We start from the raw sequence: 20,286 nt of genomic DNA on the forward strand, positions 1-20,286 counted from the left end.
AATGATGGAGAGCGGCTCGGCAAGCTCCTCTGCCAGCTCCCTCAGTACCCTCGGGTGGATCCCATCCGGCCCCATAGACTTGTGAGCGTCCAGGTGGCATAGCAGGTCATTAACTTCATCCTCTTGAATTATGGGGGGTTTATCCTGCTCGTCGTCCTTGTCTTCCAGCTCAGGGGGCTGAGTACCCTGAGGATAACCACTCTGACTACTAAAGACTGAGGCAAAGAAGGCGTTGAGTACCTCAGCCTTTTCCTCGTCCTTGGTGGCAACGTTCCCCCCCGCATCCAATAGAGGATGGAGATTCTCCTTGGCTCTCCTTTTGTCATTAACATACTTATAAAAGCATTTTTTGTTGTCTCTCACGACAGTGGCCAGGTTGAGTTCTAGCCGGGCTTGAGTTCTAGGCACTTGAGAATGAGATGTTGAGGAGGGTGAAAGAGTGGCTGTAGGAAAGGTCAAGGATGGGATGCCACTCACTGGTAATTAAATGCCTCACTGTAAAGGTCAGAGGATCATCAGCCTCCATTTGGGTTTCACTGTCTCCTGTAGTTAGGAACCTTTGCCCTTTAAAAAAGAATGAAGCAGGAGGTCATTTGGTAAAGATGCCATATTCTAAATCTATACATGCTTCGGAAGCTGGGTCTTCTCTACTTGTGTGGGGCTGCTATTCTGTGCACATGAAAATTTCACTTGCGGCAAGAACCTGGATGGAGGAGTGTACTGGGTCTGGCTGGGATGGAGCTACTTTTCTTCATAGTACCCTGTATAGAGTTGTGTTTTAGATTTGTGTTTAAAACAGTGTTGATAACACACCAATGTTTTAGCTGTTACTGAACATTGCTTGCACAGCGTCAAGGCTTTCTGTTTCTCACTCTGTCCCTGCAGCAAGTAGGCCGGGGATGGGCAAGAAGTTAAGAGGGGACACAGCCAGGACAGCTAACCCAAACTGACCAAAGGCATATTCCGTGCCATATAATGTCATACCTCAGCAATAAAACTGGGGGGGTAGTCTTTCCAAAGTAGCTGTTGCTCAGAGACTGGTTGGGCATCAGTCTGCTGGTGGGAGGTGGTGAGTGATTGCCTTTGCATCACTTGTTTTGGTTTTCCTCTCTTTCCTTCACTTATTCAACTGTCTTTATCTCGACCCATGAGTTTCTTGCTTTTGCTCTTCTGATTCTTTCTTCCATCTTGCTGGGATGGGGAGTGAGCGAGTGGCTGGTAGGCGGTTAGTTGATGGCTGGGGTCAACTCACCACAGTCCTTTTTGGTGCCCAATGTAGGGCTTGAAGGGTTCAAGATAACGATAGATTTCATTGGAGTGTGCTAGACTGAATTTATAGGTGTTATACCTGTTTAGCTGTTACTTGGCGGGTTGTTACTTGTTGCTGGTCACGATGTTGACTTGTTTGCTCTCAATACTGTTTTATTTGTTCTCCTCGCCTGCTCTATGGCATGCTCCCTCTGTTGCTATACATCAAAATCCAGGGCTTGTTAATGGCTGCTTTCACTTTTTGCTGTTTGCTGTGTTGTTTATCACTTTGTTTTGTTTTGCCTGGGAGAGCTATGATAAAGGCACTGGCCTTGAGCCTAATCTGGTATTTGGGCCCTACGTTGCTGCTGTCCCAGTACTCCAGGAACCATCTTATGGAAACAATTAACGATTACACCTTTCTCCTCTGGTATCTGCCCACCATGATGCACATGGCTTGGAGGCCCATTCGATGCTACACCACCTGGGGTTCCCACCATCTAAAGGGACGTAAGATTATCTATACTATTCTCTCCTTATAGTGTTAGCTCTAATAAATAGCATTTTAAATGATACCTTACAGCATCTGAGTGCCTTTCTTACTGGGATCATAATGGACCAGCACCTCCCGGTGACAAACAATTGCCTGGCACATCGGATCCACAGGAGTATAAGGCTCCGGTTGACACCAGTGCACAGTGTACCCTAATGCCACCTGGGTATAGCATCGAATGGGCCTCCAATCCACACACAGCACGCTGGGCAGACCCCGTCCATAGAAGAGATTCTCCCATTTTGGTCATTCAAGCTATTTAAAGGATTTTCTTACAATAAACCAACTCTATTCATCATTTCCACTGTCAAACAGAAAGGATGTTCACATGAGAACCTCTTGCTGCACTCCTAGGTAAAGGCAAGGACATGCAGGCAGTCTAATCATTGATACCAAGTGGGAGCTGCCCGCCGGCTTCTCTGCTACAATGAGTTGGCTGTTTATCCTGCAGCCAAGGGATTTGTGCAGCACAACACAGGCCTGAAGTCCATGCTGTATGTGCAGGATACCATGGCACAGCACAGGCCTGGACCTACTCAGATTAATTGTTATGTGGATCACTAACCCCTCGATGTACAATAGTCTCCTGGTCAGGATCAATACATTCTGGTCTGAGCATTCATTACCTGACTCCTGTAATTGCAAACCAGAAGTCCCTTCATCAGGATCAGGAGAAGAGGTGACCTCAGCCCTTCTGTTGCCTCTGGGGAATTGCTTGACAGAAACCAGAGCAGTAATCTTCCTGAATGAACCCATTTTAGCTGCTGTTTTTCCCTGCAATTCACATATACAGGCTTCCAGGTCGGAGGTAGGTGCACTGTCCCACTTCCTCATGTCCTCCCCATAGTCACGTAGATGGAACCACAGGGTGGCATGTGGTGTGTGCCCACAGTTCCCTTTCATTTGAGCAGGGAAAGGCTGACTCTGTAAGGCACTCTTCATAGCCAAGACACTGGTGTGGTGGGTTGACCTTGTGTTGTGGTTTAACCCCAGCCAGCAAATAAACCCCACGCAGCCGCTTGCTCACCCCCTTCCTCCGGTGGGATGGGGGAGAGAATCGGGAGGGCACAAGTAGGAAAACTCCCGGGTTGAGATAAAAACAGTTTAATAATGGAAATAAAACAAAGTAGAACAGTAATAATAACAATGAGAACAACAACAATAACAGAATATACAAAGCAGGCAATGCACAATGCAACTGCTCACTGACGCTGACCGCGTGTCACAAACGGGGGGGCGAGCCCCCCCACACCCCTGGTTTTTATACTGAGCATGATGTCACATGGTATAGAATACCCCATTGGCCAGCTGGGTCAACCACCCTGGCTGTGCTCCCCCGCACCGAGAGCTTCCCCTGCACGTGGCAGGGCATGGGAGGCCAAAAAAGAGAAACCAAAACCAGGACAGTATCCACCCCTTATCCTATACCATCTACATCATGCCCAGGTCTCACATTTTTTCGAATACATTCCAATTAGTCATCACCACTTTTCCTGCCTTTTTCTATATACACACACACAGATATCATTCCCTTAGTCCATGGGCCATCCCTCTAAAATGCCCATTGAGTTCATTTAGTCCATGACTTTGGGCTCCATCTGTCATAACAGTCTTTCAGGGCAGGAGAGATGGTGTGTGGTGTTGGACTGTTGCATGCTGAGGCCAGTTCTGGTTCCATTATCGCTGCGCTCGTCCGGTTCTATCATCGTTGCACTTTGCTCGGTTTCATGGGAGTTCATTCTTCATTAATCTGGGTAATTCTTACTGCAATACTATTAATATGGCATATGGCAACCATAGAAGTGATGACATACAGGATTATATAGTAATTAACATCATACAATCCAATTCATTGGCTATTTTCACCCAAAATCAAATCCCCTTGAGGTACACACCGGACCTCCCCATCCTTTCGCATTACCCACCAAGTGCACCCAGGTCCTTGAGCAAAAGCAATCCCACGGATGGGTTTTCCCTTGCCCGAGGCAGGAGTAACCCAGACTGTCTTCCCCAGCATATTTCTTATGTGCGCGACAGGGACTTTATCCCCCTCTACAGTACGTAAGGGTTTGGATTGGGCAGGGCCAGCTCGAGTGACAGATCCCCTGGTATTGACTAACCAGGTGGCCTTTGCTAAATGTGTATCCCAATGCTTGAATGTCCCACCACCCATTGCTCTCAGCGTATTCTTTAGCAGTCCGTTGTATCGTTCGATTTTCCCAGAGGCTGGTGCATGGTAGGGGATGTGATAGACCCACTCAGTGCCGTGCTCTTTGGCCCAGGTGTCTATGAGGGTGTTTCGGAAATGAGTCCCGTTGTCTGACTCAATTCTTTCTGGGGTGCCATGTCGCCATAGGACTTGCTTTTCAAGGCGCAGCATGGTGTTCCGGGCGGTGGCATGGGGCACATGGTATGTTTCCAGCCATCCGGTGGTTGCTTCCACCATGGTGAGCACATAGCGCTTGCCGTGGCGGGTTTGTGGGAGTGTGATATAATCAATCTGCCAGGCCTCCCCATATTTATATTTCAACCATCGTCCCCCATACCAGAGAGGCTTTACTCGCTTGGCTTGCTTGATGGCAGCGCATGTTTCACATTCATGGATAACCTGTGCAATGGTGTCCATGGTTAAGTCCACCCCTCGATCACGAGCCCATCTATATGTTGCATCTGTCCCTTGATGGCCTGAGGTGTCATGGGCCCACCAAGCTATAAATAATTCACCCTTATGTTGCCAGTCCAGATCCACCTGAGCCACTTCAATCTTAGCAGCCTGGTCCACCTGCTGGTTGTTTTGGTGTTCTTCAGTGGCCTGACTCTTGGGTACGTGAGCATCTACGTGACGTACTTTTACAACCAGGTTCTCTACCCGGGCAGCAATATCTTGCCACAACGCGGCAGACCAGATGGGTTTGCCTCTGCGCTGCCAGTTGTTCTGCTTCCACTGCTGCAACCACCCCCACAGGGCATTTGCCACCACCCATGAGTCAGTGTAGCAATAAAGTACTGGCCATTTTTCTCGTTCAGCAATATCCAAGGCCAGCGGGACGGCTTTTACTTCCGCAAACTGGCTTGATTCACCTTCTCCTTCAGCAGTTTCTGCAACTTGGCCTATAGGACTCCATACAGCAGCTTTCCACCTCCGATGCTTTCCCACAAGGCGACAGGACCCATCAGTGAACAGGGCATATTGCTTCTCGTTTTCTGGTAGTTTGCTATACAGTGGGGCCTCTTCAGCACGCGTCACCTCCTCCTCTGGGGATATTCCAAAATCTTTGCCTTCTGGCCAGTTCGTGATCACCTCCAAGATTCCTGGGCGACTGGGGTTTCCTATTCGGGCCCGTTGTGTGATCAGTGCGACCCACTTACTCCACGTAGCATCGGTTGCATGATGTGTAGAGGGGACCCTCCCTTTGAACATCCAGCCCAGCACCGGCAGTCGGGGTGCCAGGAGGAGCTGGGCTTCAGTACCAACCACTTCCGAAGCAGCTCGAACCCCTTCATATGCTGCCAATATCTCCTTCTCAGTTGGAGTGTAGCGGGCCTCGGATCCTCTGTATCCCCGACACCAGAACCCTAAGGGTCGACCTCGAGTCTCCCCTGGTGCTTTCTGCCAGAGGCTCCAGGTAGGGCCATTCTCCCCGGCTGCGGTGTAGAGCACATTCCGTACATCTTGTCCTGCCCGGACTGGCCCAAGGGCTACTGCCTGAACTATCTCCTGTTTAATTTGTTCAAAGGCTTGTTGTTGCTCAGGGCCCCATTTGAAGTCTTTCTTCTTCCTGGTCACTTGATAGAGGGGGCTTACAATCCGTCTGTAATCTGGATTATGCATTCTCCAAAAGCCCACAACGCCTAAGAAAGCTTGTGTTTCCCTTTTGCTAGTTGGTGGGGACATGGCTGTTATTTTGTTGATCACATCCGTTGGGATCTGACGATGTCCATCTTGCCATTTTATGCCTAAAAACTGGATCTCCTGTGCAGGTCCCTTGACCTTACTTTATTTTATGGCAAAGCTGGCCTTCAGAAGGATTTGAACTAGTCTCTCCCCTTTCTCAAAAACTTCTTCTGCTGTGTTGCCCCATACGATGATGTCATCAATGTATTGCAGGTGTTCGGGAGCCTCACCCTGTTCCAGTGCGGTGTGAATTAGTCCATGGCAAATGGTAGGGCTGTGTTTCCACCCCTGGGGCAGTCGGTTCCAGGTGTACTGGACGCCCCTCCAAGTGAAAGCAAACTGTGGCCTGCGCTCTGCCGCCAAAGGGATTGAGAAGAACGCATTAGCGATGTCAATTGTGGCGTTCCACTTGACTGCCTTTGACTCCAGTTCGTATTGGAGTTCTAGCATGTCCGGCACGGCAGCACTCAGTTGTGGAGGGATTTTTATTAAATAATGGTCATCCTATGAACATTCCAAGCACTGAGGATTTGTTAGTAATAGTATAAGGCTGCTAAAGAGCAATTGTAGTTTTAGAGTCTCTGAAGTGATAGTAGAGTAGGAAAAACAGGCTGAGGAATGTAAATATCAGTAGATTATGTAACGGAATGCAGGCGCAGGAAGCGTTCGCGTGGACACCTGCTTTTGACCAATCTGTGTATGTTAAGATTCGTGTGCTTGCTGACTGTAAACCAATAGAGGATTCGTAGGTGCGCGTGTTAGTGTGGCTGGCTTATAAAAGTAGCACAATATCTTGAAATAAAGGAGAATGACCATACCCACATTGGGACTCATCATTACTCCGGGAACGCGCTCCCACTCCGACCCATGGTCACTCCAACGTCTGGTAGCAGAGGATGCGGAAACATGCTGGGCTCGTAGCCCAGAGGTCTGGTAGCAGAGACTACAATTCTTCGAGACTGCGGTAAGCGCAGCGAGAGAAGGGGAGTGGGAAACCAGCGACTGGGAGTTGTACTATTCTATTGCTCAAACAGATAGAATAGATATCGGTGCAGAGTGGCCAACTGCCTCCCAGAGGGTGCGCTGCTATTATGGAGAATGAGGCAGCAGCTGCGTTGCTCGTAGGACTACTCTCTAAGAGAGGGATCGAGACAACAGTGAAACAGCTTATCAAGCTAATTAAGTTAGGACAACGTTTGGGACATTTTAAAGACACTCACACGTTTTCTGTGCTTGAATGGCGGGAGCTGGGAGAACTAATGTGGCAGAAGCTTACTGGAGGTGATAAAAAATTTGAGAAGGACATTAAGTCTGTGTCAGACTTGTGGGGAGACGTACTAGACACTTTAAAAGCTATGAAAGCTGAACGGGAGGTGGCGTGTGCGGCTGTTCAGATGCTGGCTCCGGACCCCATGCCGGAACAGTCTAAGAGCATGGAATCCAAGGCGGGACCTTTCGCGCGATTTTTTGGGCTGCCTGCTGTGAAGGGTATGACGGGGTCCACCTGTAAGACTGTTGCCGAATTGCGCGATAGAGTTGAGCAGGACTTAAAAACGCCCGACAGTCTATGTTCGCCATCTTGCCCGACAATATCATCTGCGCCACAGCAGCCGGAAGTTGCCGGGGCTAAAGCACAGCAGCAGTGTGAGGCAAAAGCGGAAGAGCAACCGCTGGGCATGAAGGGGGAGGAGTGGCCAGCTCCACCCACCCCCCCGATTCAAGGCGGGGAAACGTGCCGCCCTCCTCCCACCGCCCCTCCTCTCCACCCCCCCTTGCCACTCTCCAATGATTCCTCCGGCGCTGCCACACCTCCATCTAGCGGAAAAGAGAAAAATTCAACAGACAGTATTAATCAGCTGTTAAAAGATGTTGTGCAACAACTAAAGGACTTGACTACACAGACTCAGCAAAAAGGAGAACCTTGGTCAACCGCCGGTTCGAGAGACAACTTGCCACCCTGTTTCTCCGGACCTACCGCGGCTACCCATCCTGGCCGATGGAGTGGAGTTGTTCGGGATGCTATTTTGGATGGACAGTGGGGAGTTGTATCCAACATTGGCCCCATGGCTTTTCCGGTGGTACAGGACAACGGTCAAGGAAAATGGGAACTGCATGACTGGAAGATTCTACAACAAGCCAAAAATACTATATCGCAGTATGGTGTTAAATCGGAAGCCTCGCGACAAATTGTTATTTGGATTTTTTCTGCTGATTTGATGTGTCCCCATGATTGTCAAAGTCTGATGAGGCTTCTGTTGACACCTACACAGTTTTTGTTATGGGGATCATCATGGTCTCAGAGGGCAGTGAATGCTGCTGCCCAACATCAACAGCCAAGGGATCCATTATATGGGATCACAGCAGAAATGCTCATTGGTGGGGGACATTATGCTGATATAAATGTTCAACTAACTTTTCCTGTCAATATGTTACAGTTATCTTCTAAGCTTGCTTTAGATGCGTTTCTTTCCTTACCAGGATCGGAAGGCCCTTCTTTCAGCTCGGTGACGCAAGGTGCAACTGAGAAGTATAGCAACTTTATTGATAGGCTTTGGGATGCAGTAATGAACCACCCAGATTTGGGAGAGGACAATAAACAACAAATGTTTAGAATTTTGGCCTTTGATAACGCCAATAACACTACCAGGGCCATTCTAGCCAGTCTGCCCAAAGGGGCAGGAGTGGAAGAAATGCTTTCTCGGGTGGAAAGAGCAGGAGTTCAACAACAAAATGAGTCGATGGCAGCTGTGCTGCAAAGTGCTGTCAAAGAAGTAGTACAACCATTGGCAGCTGTTGTTAGGCACAAACACTCTCCAGGAATAGTTCAACCCTTTAAAGGCATCTGCTATCGTTGCGGGGAACAGGGGCATAGCAGGCGAAATTGTCGTGCTCCCGTATGGTGTGATAGGTGTCAAAAAAATACCTATGCTACTAAGGCCTGTTCGGGAAACTTCAAATCGAGCGCGGGGAGAGGCCGCGTGCAGAAACAAATGCCCCCTCAGAACAACAGCAGCAATTAGGGTTTTTACTAAAACACTCGGCTGCCACCAAAGGAAGTTTGGGAGTCGACCTGGAAACAACAATAGATTTCACTTTAACCAATACAGAAGTGTGCAAAATCCCTAGCAATGCAGTAGGGCCTTTAGTAGCTGATAGTAATAGGATAGGTGGAATCCTTTTAGGTCGATCTTCTGCAGGAATAAAAGGATTGATTGTAATTCCTGGAGTCATTGATGCAGACTATACCGGTCAAATTCATATTATGGCCTATACAATAAGTCCTCCTCTCTTCGTCCCAAAAGGTAGTCGGATAGCCCAGATATTAGCTTTTAAAAATCCTTTAAATCAATCGAACCAAGATTGGGAAGAACGTGGGTGTAAAGGATTTGGTTCTACTGGACCTGCTGTATGTTTCACTACAAAATTAGACCATCGCCCACTCGAAACTGTGACTTTGACAGAAGAGAACCTTTCAATAAGAATCAATGCAATGTTAGACACTGGGGCCGACATAACTATTATAAATCGAGCAAATTGGCCGTTGCAGTGGGAAATAGAAACCCCAAAGGCATTAATTGCAGGAGTGGGAGGGAACTCAGCCTCATATATAAGTAGTAAACCGGTTCAAGTGAGTTTCCCAGAAGGCCAGAGGGCAACACTGAAGGTCCATGTTTTGTCACTCCCTGGAAATTTGGAAGCATTAATTGGACGTGATGTTCTCAGTCAGATCGGGGCAATGCTGACTACAAAGCATTTTTAGTCATGGGCACTGGGGAGCAATCGCCCAACCCACCGTTAACATGGATCTCCAATGACCCTGTTTGGGTTGACCAGTGGCCCATGACTAAAGAGCGATTGCAAATAACTAAACAACTGGTATCCGAACAACTTATAGAGGGACATATCAAACCATCTGTCAGTCCATGGAATACTCCTATTTTTGTCATCCCTAAGAAAAGTGGGAAGTGGTGTTTACTACATGATTTGAGGAAAATAAATGACCAAATGTTGCCTATGGGAGCCTTACAACCTGGAATGCCATCACCTAATATGTTACCTGAAAATTGGCACATACTTATAGTTGATTTAAAGGACTGCTTTTTTACAATCCCACTGCACCCTCAGGACACTCAGAGATTTGCCTTTTCCATACCCTCGATAAATAAAGCAGCACCAGCAGAGCGGTATGAGTGGGTGGTACTTCCACAAGGGATGAAAAACTCTCCTACATTGTGTCAATTATATGTCGCCTGGGCACTGCAACCGATAAGAGAAAAATGGCCTGACACTATCATCTATCATTATATGGATGATATTTTGTGTTGTCAACAAGTTCCTTTTGAGGTGCATCATATACAACAATTAACAACCATGCTAGCAGACAAGGGACTTGTAATTGCACCAGAAAAGATCCAAAGGTCTCCACCTTGGAAATACCTAGGGTGGATCATTGAACAGGCAAAAATTCGTCCTCAAAAAATAGCACTAAAAACTCCTCTTAAAACATTGGCTGATGTGCAGACGGTCTTAGGCGACATCCAATGGGTTCGCAATTGCGCTGGCATTACCAATGCAGACATTAAACCACTAATTGAATTACTGCGAGGCACTCAGCCTGCAGCTGAAATTCATATGACGGACAAACATCATGTAGCCTTACAGCACATTATAAACAAACTTACTATAGCCTGGACCGCAAGAAGAATTCTTGAACTGCCACTCTCTTTGCTTATCTGTAACACCGAAGAATCACCTTTTGCCGTTATATGTCAATGGCAAAACAAGAAGGGGGAGATGAAGGGACAACAGGGAATGAACTCCGTGACTGCCATTGACAACAAGAATAATGATAACTTGCCAAATTCCTCCCTTTTTCAAATTTTGGAATGGGTTTTCTTACAGGTACAACCACGTTTCAGTATACAAACTCGTCCTGAAGCCGTAGGGGAATTAATCCGAAAAGGGAGAACGCGAATTATAGAGCTGACAGGACAGGAACCAGCAGACATCAGTATTCCTGTTAACGCTGTAGATTTAGAATGGTGGATACGTCACATGCTGGCCATTCAAGAATCTCTGTTAGGATTTAGCGGAAAGGTGCATTCTCAGCAACCTCAAGGGAAATTGTGGCAGATTCTAAAACGAAATCAGTGGCTAGAAAAACCTAAAGTGATTGTTAGCCCAATACTCGAGGGGTTGACGGTATACACAGATGCGGGAAAACGTTCTAGACAAGCTGCATGCGTATGGTGGGAAACAGATCAATGGTGCAAAAAGATTTTGCAAGGGCAAGCTGGAGATACCTTACAGACTTTAGAATTAATGGCGGTGGTATGGGCGTTAGGGAACTGGCGTGATCATCCTTTGAATGTGGTGACTGATTCTCTATATGTAGCTGGGCTTATACCAAGAATTCAAGACGCGCTGATTAGGGAAACAAATAATCCTCAGCTAGGGAAATTATTTATTCAATTAAGATCGACCATCTCCCAGCGAGTGGCTCCGTGTTGTGTTATTCATATCCGTAGCCATCAATGGGAGTTGGGTTTAGGACAAGGCAATCGGATAGCGGACAATCTTGTCAGTCCAGCGTGTCATGTACCACCTGTAGATAAATTTTTACAAGCTAGGCAGGGTCATGAAATATTTCATCAAAACTCAAAGGGTTTAAGAAGGCAATATGGGTTATCAGAAAACGAAGCTCGCTCTATCATACAGGCCTGTCCCAAGTGTGGAAATCATGGACCTGGAATAGGGCTGGGCGTTAATCCAAAAGGTCTCAAGGCTTTAGAGCTCTGGCAGACTGTCGTCACTCACATTGCTGAATTTGGGCAGCTCAAATATGTGCATGTCACCATAGATACCTTTTCTAAAGTAATATGGGCCACGGCTTTATCGGGTGAGAAGGCTCATCATGTGTGTAAGCACCTCCTTGCTTGCTTCGCGGTGTTGGGTGTGCCAGAACAACTGAAAACAGACAATGGCCCTGCTTACACCAGTCAGAAGTTGAGAACCTTTCTGATGAGATGGGGGGTCAAGCATATTACTGGCATCCCACACTCACCGACGGGGCAGAGCCTTGTAGAACGCACGCATCAGGTATTGAAGGACTATTTAACAAAGCAAAAGGAGGAAGAAAAGGACCCGCAAATGAGACTGCATAAAGTCCTATTTACCCTAAATTATTTGTGTCTGATGGGAGACAGAGAAGAGCCATCGATTATAATCCATCACCAAAACCTTAAGTTTAACTCTCATACAACGCTTCCGAAACTACAAGTAATGTATCGAGACCCAATCACTGGCATGTGGCTGGGCCCAGTTTCGGTAATATTTAATGGGAGGGGATACATGTGTGTTTCCACAGATAAGGGACCAATATGGGTGCCTAGCCGAGCGGTGAAGCCTGCACTCTCACAAGAAGAGGTTACCTAGGCAAACAAAACAGATCAATCTGCGTTTTGTTTTGTCTCTTGTTACGGCAACTGAGCCTTTCAGAACCTGTTTGGTGTGCCTGGTTTCTGGGTAGAAGAGTTTATGTGTTGCATGAACCTATCCGATCATGGTGAGTCTACACATAAACAATTACAATGGTTAAAAAACCATGTAAGCATGATACCACAAAATCATGGCATTTTAGATGAATGGCTCGTGAATCTTTTTAGAGAGTTGCCGCAATGGCTGATAGCTTTGATAAAAGAAGGCTTGGGTATATTGATTATCATCTTAATATTGTGTGTATGCTTTTGTATTGCTTTTAGTTGTATAAAAAAGGCTGCATCGAAAGTAGTAAATCAGGCTTGGATTGTTCAAAAACAAAAAGGGGGAATTTGTGGAGGGATTTTTATTAAATAACGGTCATCCTATGAACATTCCAAGCACTGAGGATTTGTTAGCAATAGTATAAGGCTGCTAAAGAGCAATTGTAGTTTTAGAGTCTCTGAAGTGATAGTAGAGTAGGAAAAACAGGCTGAGGAATGTAAATATCAGTAGATTATGTAACGGAATGCAGGCGCAGGAAGCGTTCGCGTGGACACCTGCTTTTGACCAATCTGTGTATGTTAAGATTCGTGTGCTTGCTGACTGTAAACCAATAGAGGATTCGTAGGTGCGCGTGTTAGTGTGGCTGGCTTATAAAAGTAGCACAATATCTTGAAATAAAGGAGAATGACCATACCCACATTGGGACTCCTCATTACTCCGGGAACGCGCTCCCACTCCGACCCATGGTCACTCCAACACTCAGTGATGGTCACGGTAGTCTACTGTTGGTCTCCACTCTCCATTGGACTTTGGCACTGGCCATATGGGACTGTTAAAGGGTGAGCGAGTCTTGCTGATCACTCCTTGGCTCTCCAGTCGACGAATCAGCTTATGGATGGGGATCAGGGAATCTCGGTTGGTGCGGTATTGCCGCCGGTGCACTGTTGTGGTAGCGATTGGTACCTGTTGTTCTTCAACCCTCAGCAACCCCACAACAGAAGGGTCCTCCGAGAGACCAGGCAAGGTGGACAGCTGTTTAATTTCCTCCATCTCCAGGGCAGCTATACCAAAAGCCCACCGTACCCTTTTGGGTCCTTGGAATACCCTCCCCTGAGGTAGTCTATGCCAAGGATGCACAGAGCCTCTGGGCCAGTCACAATGGGGTGCTTCTGCCACTCATTCCCGGTTAGGCTCACTTCGGCCTCCAATACAGTTAACTCTTGGGATCCCCCTGTCACTCCAGAAATACAGATGGGTTCTGCCCCTTTATAGCTTGATGGCATCAGGGTACACTGTGCACCGGTGTCTACGAGAGCCTTATACTCCTGTGGGTCTGATGTGCCAGGCCATCGAATCCACACAGTCCAGTAAACCCGGTTGTCCCTTTCCTCCAGCTGGCTGGAGGCAGGGCCCCTCTTGTCCTGGTCATAGTATTCGCCACCCGCTTCTTGTAAGTATGAATCAGAAGTCCCTTTATTAAGGTCGGAAGTGGAATCAGCCCTTCTACCCTGTCTGGGGAGCTGCTCACTGGAGACTGGAGCAGCAGTTTTCCTGGAAGAACCCCCTTGTGTGGTTGTTTTTCCTTGCAACTCACGTACCCGTGCCTCTAGGGTTGAGGTAGATTTTCCATCCCACTTCCTGATGTCCTCTCCGTGGTCACACAGGTAAAACCACAGGGTGCCCCGGGGTGTGTACCCACTATATCCTCTCTCTTGAGCAGAGGGATGCTTACTCCTAATGGCTGAGATACTGGTCTGTACAGGTGGGCAGTAGGTCATATCTTCTATGAGTTGCTGGACCTCCCATGACAGTTTCTCCACAGCAGAGACGCAGGCCCGTGGGGAGCAAGAGAGACTTTCTTCATATTGCCGGAGTTGGCCAGCCAATTCATCCACTGTTTGTTCCTCTCCATCTTTCCAGGTCATTACTGCCGAGTTTCCATGCGACGCTGGTGCACTCTGTACAAACTTCCACCACATGGGTCGGGTGCACCTGATTTCATCTGGATCTTTGGATAACTGCTCGTTGTCCAGGTCATCATAAATCACCTCCAGCATGGCTAATTCTCTCAGGTACTGGATACCTCTCTCCATGGTGGTCCACTTGCCTGGGTGACATATAACACCTTCCTTGAAGGGATACCTTTCCTTCACACCTGACAGGAGTCGTCTCCAGAGGCTGAGGGCTTGTGCCCCTTGTCCAATCGCTTTGTCAGTGCCCCCTTCCCTAGAAAGGGATCCCAGCTGCTTGGCTTCCCTACCCTCTAATTCCAGGCTACTGGCCCCGTTATCCCAGCATTGGAGCAGCCAGGTGACAACGTGTTTGCCTGGACGACGGCTGAAGTCTTTTCGCATATCTCGCAGCTCACCCAGGGATAGGGATCGGGTAGTCACCATCTCATTTACGGGTTCTGCCTCTTCCTCCTCCTGTTGTCGTGATGGCCTTGGTTTATCTTCATCCCTTACTAAACGAGCTGATTTTCTTGTGTATTTCTTCTTTTGTATAGGTGCAACTGATACAGGCATTGGTTGGTTCTCTGTAGAAGGGGTTGGAGTAGCCGTAGTGCCTGTCACAGGGGTTGGAGTAACCGCAGTGGCTGTTGCAGGGGCTGGAGTAACGGCAGTGCCTGTCGTTTTTTCGTCAGATCCAGAGACCTTCTCTTCCCCTTGAGGGTTCTGAATAGTGTTGAACAGGGCTTGGTAGGCATGGGTCAGGCCCCAGCACATTGCAGTGATTTGTGTCTCCCTAGAATGGCCAGGGTGACAGCATACTTTTTCCAAATATTCTACTAATTTTTCAGGATTCTGCACTTGTTCAGGGGTGAAGTTCCAAAACGCTGGCGGTGCCCACTGTCCTAGGCACTTGCCCATACTATCCCACTCACCCTGCCACTCATAACTATCCAGCCTTGGGGCAGATCTCTGGATGATATTCTTAAATTGCTTATTAACCTTGGACAAAACTGAAACAATATTCCCAAGGAGTACCAATAGATGTATCTTAACTACCCAGGGATGTTCAAGGTACTGACAAGTTATTGTAATGAAGGAGGAAACATCATAGAAGACGGTAGCGAAGGTGCTATTCTCCATTTCCTCCACAAAAAACCTCTCAAAGGAAGAGGTATAATTGCTACTTGTCTCCATGAGGTGGTAGCCAAAGTACAGTAACGGCTTCAGTACAAAACCCAAATACCAGATAATGCTCAATGCCAGCGTTTTAGTAACAAATCTCCCAGGCAAAACATCACTGATCACTGCAGAGCACAGCAGACTACAAAACCCAACACCAATCTTTAACAGGTACAGCAAGAACAAGAGCATGGTTCAGATCAGATAAACTAATATCGAGAATAGATGAATCAATATTGTAACCGGCAACTGTTAACAGATATAGATTCCTTAATACGCTCTGGTTAGTCTGTTATTATCTCGAACCCTTCGTGCCCCACGTTGGGTGCCAAAAAAGACTGTCGTGGTTTAACCCTAGCCAGCAACTAAACACCACACAGCCGCTCGCTCACTCCCCCCACCTCCGGTGGGATGGGGGAGAGAATTGGGAGGGTAAAAGTGAGAAAACTCATGGGTAGAGATAAAGACAGTTTAATAATTGAAATAAAATAAAGTAAAATAGTAGTAATAATAATAATAATAGAATATACAAAGCAAGTGATGCACTATGCAATTGCTCTCCACCCGCCGACCGATGCTCAGCCAGTCCCCGAGCAGCGATTGCTGCCCCCCGGCCAACTCCCCCCAGTTTATGTACTGAGCATGATGTCATATGGTATGGAATACCCCTTTGGCCAGTTTGGGTCAGCTGTCCTGGCTATGCTCCCTCCCAGCTTCTTGTGCATCTCCTTGCTGGCAGAGCATGGGAAGCTGAAAAGTCCTTGACTCTGTGTAAGCACTGCTTAGCAACAACTAAAACATCAGTGTGTTATCAACATTCTTCTCATCCTATATCCAAAACAAGGCACTATACCAGCTACTAGGAAGAAAATTAACTCTATCCCAGCTGAAACCAGGACAATGTGCACATAATTGTACTATTTGTACGCAGCTACATTTAAGGCCATTTTATAGGCCATGGGGAAAGATAAAACGGGGTCAATGGGCCTTGAATACCTGGCAGGATCATTACATGGGCCCCCTGCCCCTGTGTCGCGAATGAGTGGTTTAGAGGACGCTTAAAGAATCACCGTCAAAGTTATTAGCAGAAAGTGATTTTAATAGAAATTTATAAAACGTTACTTAACAGAATTTGACGGCAAGGTTCACTCTATTACTTACTACATGGATGAAGCATACAAAAGAAAATCGAGTTAGAATTGAGCTAGAATGATGTCCTGGTTCCGGCTGGGACAGAGTTAATTTTCTTCACAGTAGCTTGGGGGGTGTGCTGTGTTTTGGGTTTGGTGTGAAAGGAGCGTTGATGGCCCATTGATGCTTTGGCTGTTGCTGGGTGGTGCTTGCACGGGGAGGGGGGAGCACAGCCGGGGTGGTGGACCCAGCTGGCCAATGGGGTATTCTATACCATGTGACATCATACTCAGTATAAAAACCAGGTGGGGGGGGGGGGGCTCGCCCCCTGTTCGTGACATGCGGTCGGCGATCGGTGAGCAGTTGCATTGTGCATTGCCTGCTTTGTGTATTCTGTTATTGTTGTTGTTCTCATTGTTATTATTACTGTTCTACTTCATTTTATTTCATTTATTAAACTGTTTTTATCTCAACCTGGGAGCTTTCCTACTTGTGCCCTCCCGATTCTCTCCCCCATCCCACCGGAGGAGGGGGTGAGCGAGAGGCTGCATGGGGTTTATTTTTGCTGGCTGGGGTTAAACCACGACAAATGATTTATACAGAGACTGAGGACAAAAAGTGTAAGGGAAACCCTCCTGTCGAGTCATGAGGTTCAGAGAAGACCCCCTTGCTTTTCTAAACTCCTGATGGAGTCTAGGTGTGGCTGGATCCACTCCTAGTTCCAGACTTGGTCAATGGGCGAGGGGTTGAGCCTCAAGGAGTGAAAGGTTTCAGCCCAGGTCCTGTCATTAGCTTTCGGCAACGGTCCTCCGAATATCGCAACTTGAGAGTTTGCGAGCTCTGAGTGGCGTCCCAGTCAGAGGGAGATGCTGATCACAGCCCACTGCTCAACGGGTCTCACTTAGGACTGCTGTTTATAGGGTTGCAAGATGATTGGCTTTAGTCATCCGTAAGTTTCCATCTTGGCCACAGTCTGAGTCGCTAGTTACCAGAATTGTCAGGATTCCAGTAACAATGGTACTGTTCCACTCGAGCTACGATCCAGATAAGGATGTCAGGGGATGATGAATTATACCCACTCTCGTTCCCCACCTTGGCCAGGCAACAGGAGTTCCTCATATGGTCAGTGCCGTTCCCTAACCTCAGCCATGCAAGAGTTCTCGGTACGGTCAAGGGATGCTTCACCGCCCAACTCATTACACAAAGGCCAAGGCTTAACGGGAGTTCTTGAGATCATAGAGTGGCCCAGGAGACGGGGGGAAATGCACCACGACACCCTGTTGAGGGGGTGGCGATATGTATTCACTGCTGTGGATACAGTGTCAGGACTGGTTTTTGCTAAACCCACCAAATATGCTAATCAACATAACACAATTGAAGTGTTAGAGCAACTCATTCATCAATACGGACCTCCTCACCAAATACAAAGTGACCAAGGAACACACTTTAGTGGACATAATGTCCAAGGTTGGGCTCAAGGACTAGGGATAGATTGGATATTCCACATTGCCTGCCATCCCCAAGCTAACGGCTTGATTGAAAGAATGAATGGGATGTTGAAGGAACAATTAAAAAAGCTAAGTACTAAAACTTTACAACATTGGAGTTCACATCTTCCTAAAGCATTTTTTTTTGTTAAATAGCTGGAATATTCATAATCAAACACCCTATGATCGTATTACAACACCTCCAGTACAAAACATGGTGAGGGTTGAAATTCTTCCAGATGGTATCTCTCCCAAAATATTAACTACAGGGGAAATGGAATTGTTTACACCGACGGATTGCGTGGTGGGACCGCGACCTATTAGCCTAGACGTGAAGATTCATATAATAACCCCTGAGAATGCCATATGGTTCTGTACCCCAACTTCTCCTCTTATTTTACATCCTCTGTTGATATCAGATTCTCGAGTTCTTGTATTTCAGGTATCTTCGACGAATACCCGTGCCTTATCTAGAGGAGATAGCATTGGAACGGTGTTATTGGTGTTGCAAACCCAACATTGAATTGAAGTTCAACCTGAAAAAGCGCAAGCCATAGCTCTTCAATCTGTGTGGGCAATTACCCCACATCAGGTTATCAAACCCGGAGTAATATTAGCTGAAGGAGCTGGAGCAACGGCGTATGTATTACTGGAAGGAGATGACACTCCTGTTTTCCTCCCTTATCACAGGTTGGCTCATCATGCTTTGTAGTCTTGTACTACAAGCACATGCCCTGGATACATTTCCGCGAGATCGACATGTAAATACTTAGATTTGGTTGGCCTCTACTGTAACTAACTCATCTGCCTTTTGTATTGAGGGAGGATTAACAGCTGCAGATCTTTTGACAACGTGTTTCATTGGCGTGCCAACCCCAGTAGCTGTATTACAGAATTATACCATGCTAAGTGATTTTGATATTAATGTTTCTCATTGCTATTTTTTCTGAGTAGGTAACGGCTGTACGCCAAGGAACATTACAAAATCGATCAGTGGTGGACTATCTCCTTCTTCGATACCATAAATGCTGCTTCGATTTCGAAGGCATGTGTTGCTTCAACATAACTGATGAATCAGCCAGCATAGAGGACGACATTCAACATCTCCAGGACTTAATGAATCAAATGAAACAGTCTACTGGTGGTGCCTGGCTGGCTGAGTGGTTTAATTCCCTGACAGGATGAGTGGAACACCTGATTCAAAGCATTATTGTGGAGATATGTTTATTCCTTTTTCTATATGTGTTTATTGCATGCCTCTGTAAATTACTCTGCGCTACACCCCGCAAGCCCAAATGAACACCTCCAGCTTTGTCAGCCCCAGCAGAAGTGAACCCTTGAGCGAGGGGGTGGAATGTGGGAAAATAACAGAAGATTGGTGAGGAGAATTGTAAACACGCTCAAGTGACTTGCAGCTGGGGTGTAGAAAAACACATATATCATACTAATCATTGTTGAGTCTTGTGTGCTTGACAAGTAGAACATCTGTGTTTAGATACCATAGGCCTGTGATAGACTCAGAGGCACCCTATCAAACATGCTTGAGATTTCTGCCCTGCTGTGGGAAAGATCAAAGCACAGTGGTAAACTACGCCTGCGTGAATCCCTGTGTCCTGGTTTCGGCTGGGATAGGGTTAAATTTCTTCCTAGTGCTGTGTTTTGGATTTAGTATGAGGAGAATGTTGATAACACACTGATGTTTTCAGTTGTTGCTAAGTACCCTGCTAGTCAAGGACTCTTCAGAGGCTGGGAGGGAGCATAGCTGGGACAGCTGGCCCAGCTGGCCAACGGGGTATTCCATACCATGTGACGACATGCTCAGTATATGAATGGTAGGCGTGATCCAGGAAGTAGCAATTGCTACTTGGTTATCGGTCAACGCGGGTGGTGAGCAATTGCATTGTGCATCACTCATTTTGTATATTCTATCATCATCATCATTATTATTACTATTATTATTATTTTCCCTTTTCTGTTCTATTAAACTGTCTTTATCTCAACCCACGAGTTTTTCTCACTCTTACCCTTCCGATTCTCTCCCCGTCCCACTGAGGGGTGGGGGGAGTGAGTGAGCGTCTGCGTGGTATTTGGCTGCCTGCCAGGTTAAACCACGACACCCTGATATAGAGGCGAAAACAGCAGGTTTGGCCATCCTCTATCAAGGACCGAACTCCGCAATGCCTGCGTTTCCGCTTGTGTGCCTCTGCCCGGGTGCTGCTTTGGGGGTCCCCCAGTTCGCAAGGTAACGAAAATAAATTTACTCTTTGCATTTCATCCGTGGTTTTGTGGTTGTTCCTGCGTCCTGCCTATGTCAGCTCATACAGTGCCAATCACATCAACAGGTAACCATTGAGGCTG

This window comes from Calonectris borealis, chromosome W (genome assembly GCF_964195595.1).
Source record: "Calonectris borealis chromosome W, bCalBor7.hap1.2, whole genome shotgun sequence".
In the NCBI taxonomy this organism is placed as follows: domain Eukaryota; kingdom Metazoa; phylum Chordata; class Aves; order Procellariiformes; family Procellariidae; genus Calonectris; species Calonectris borealis.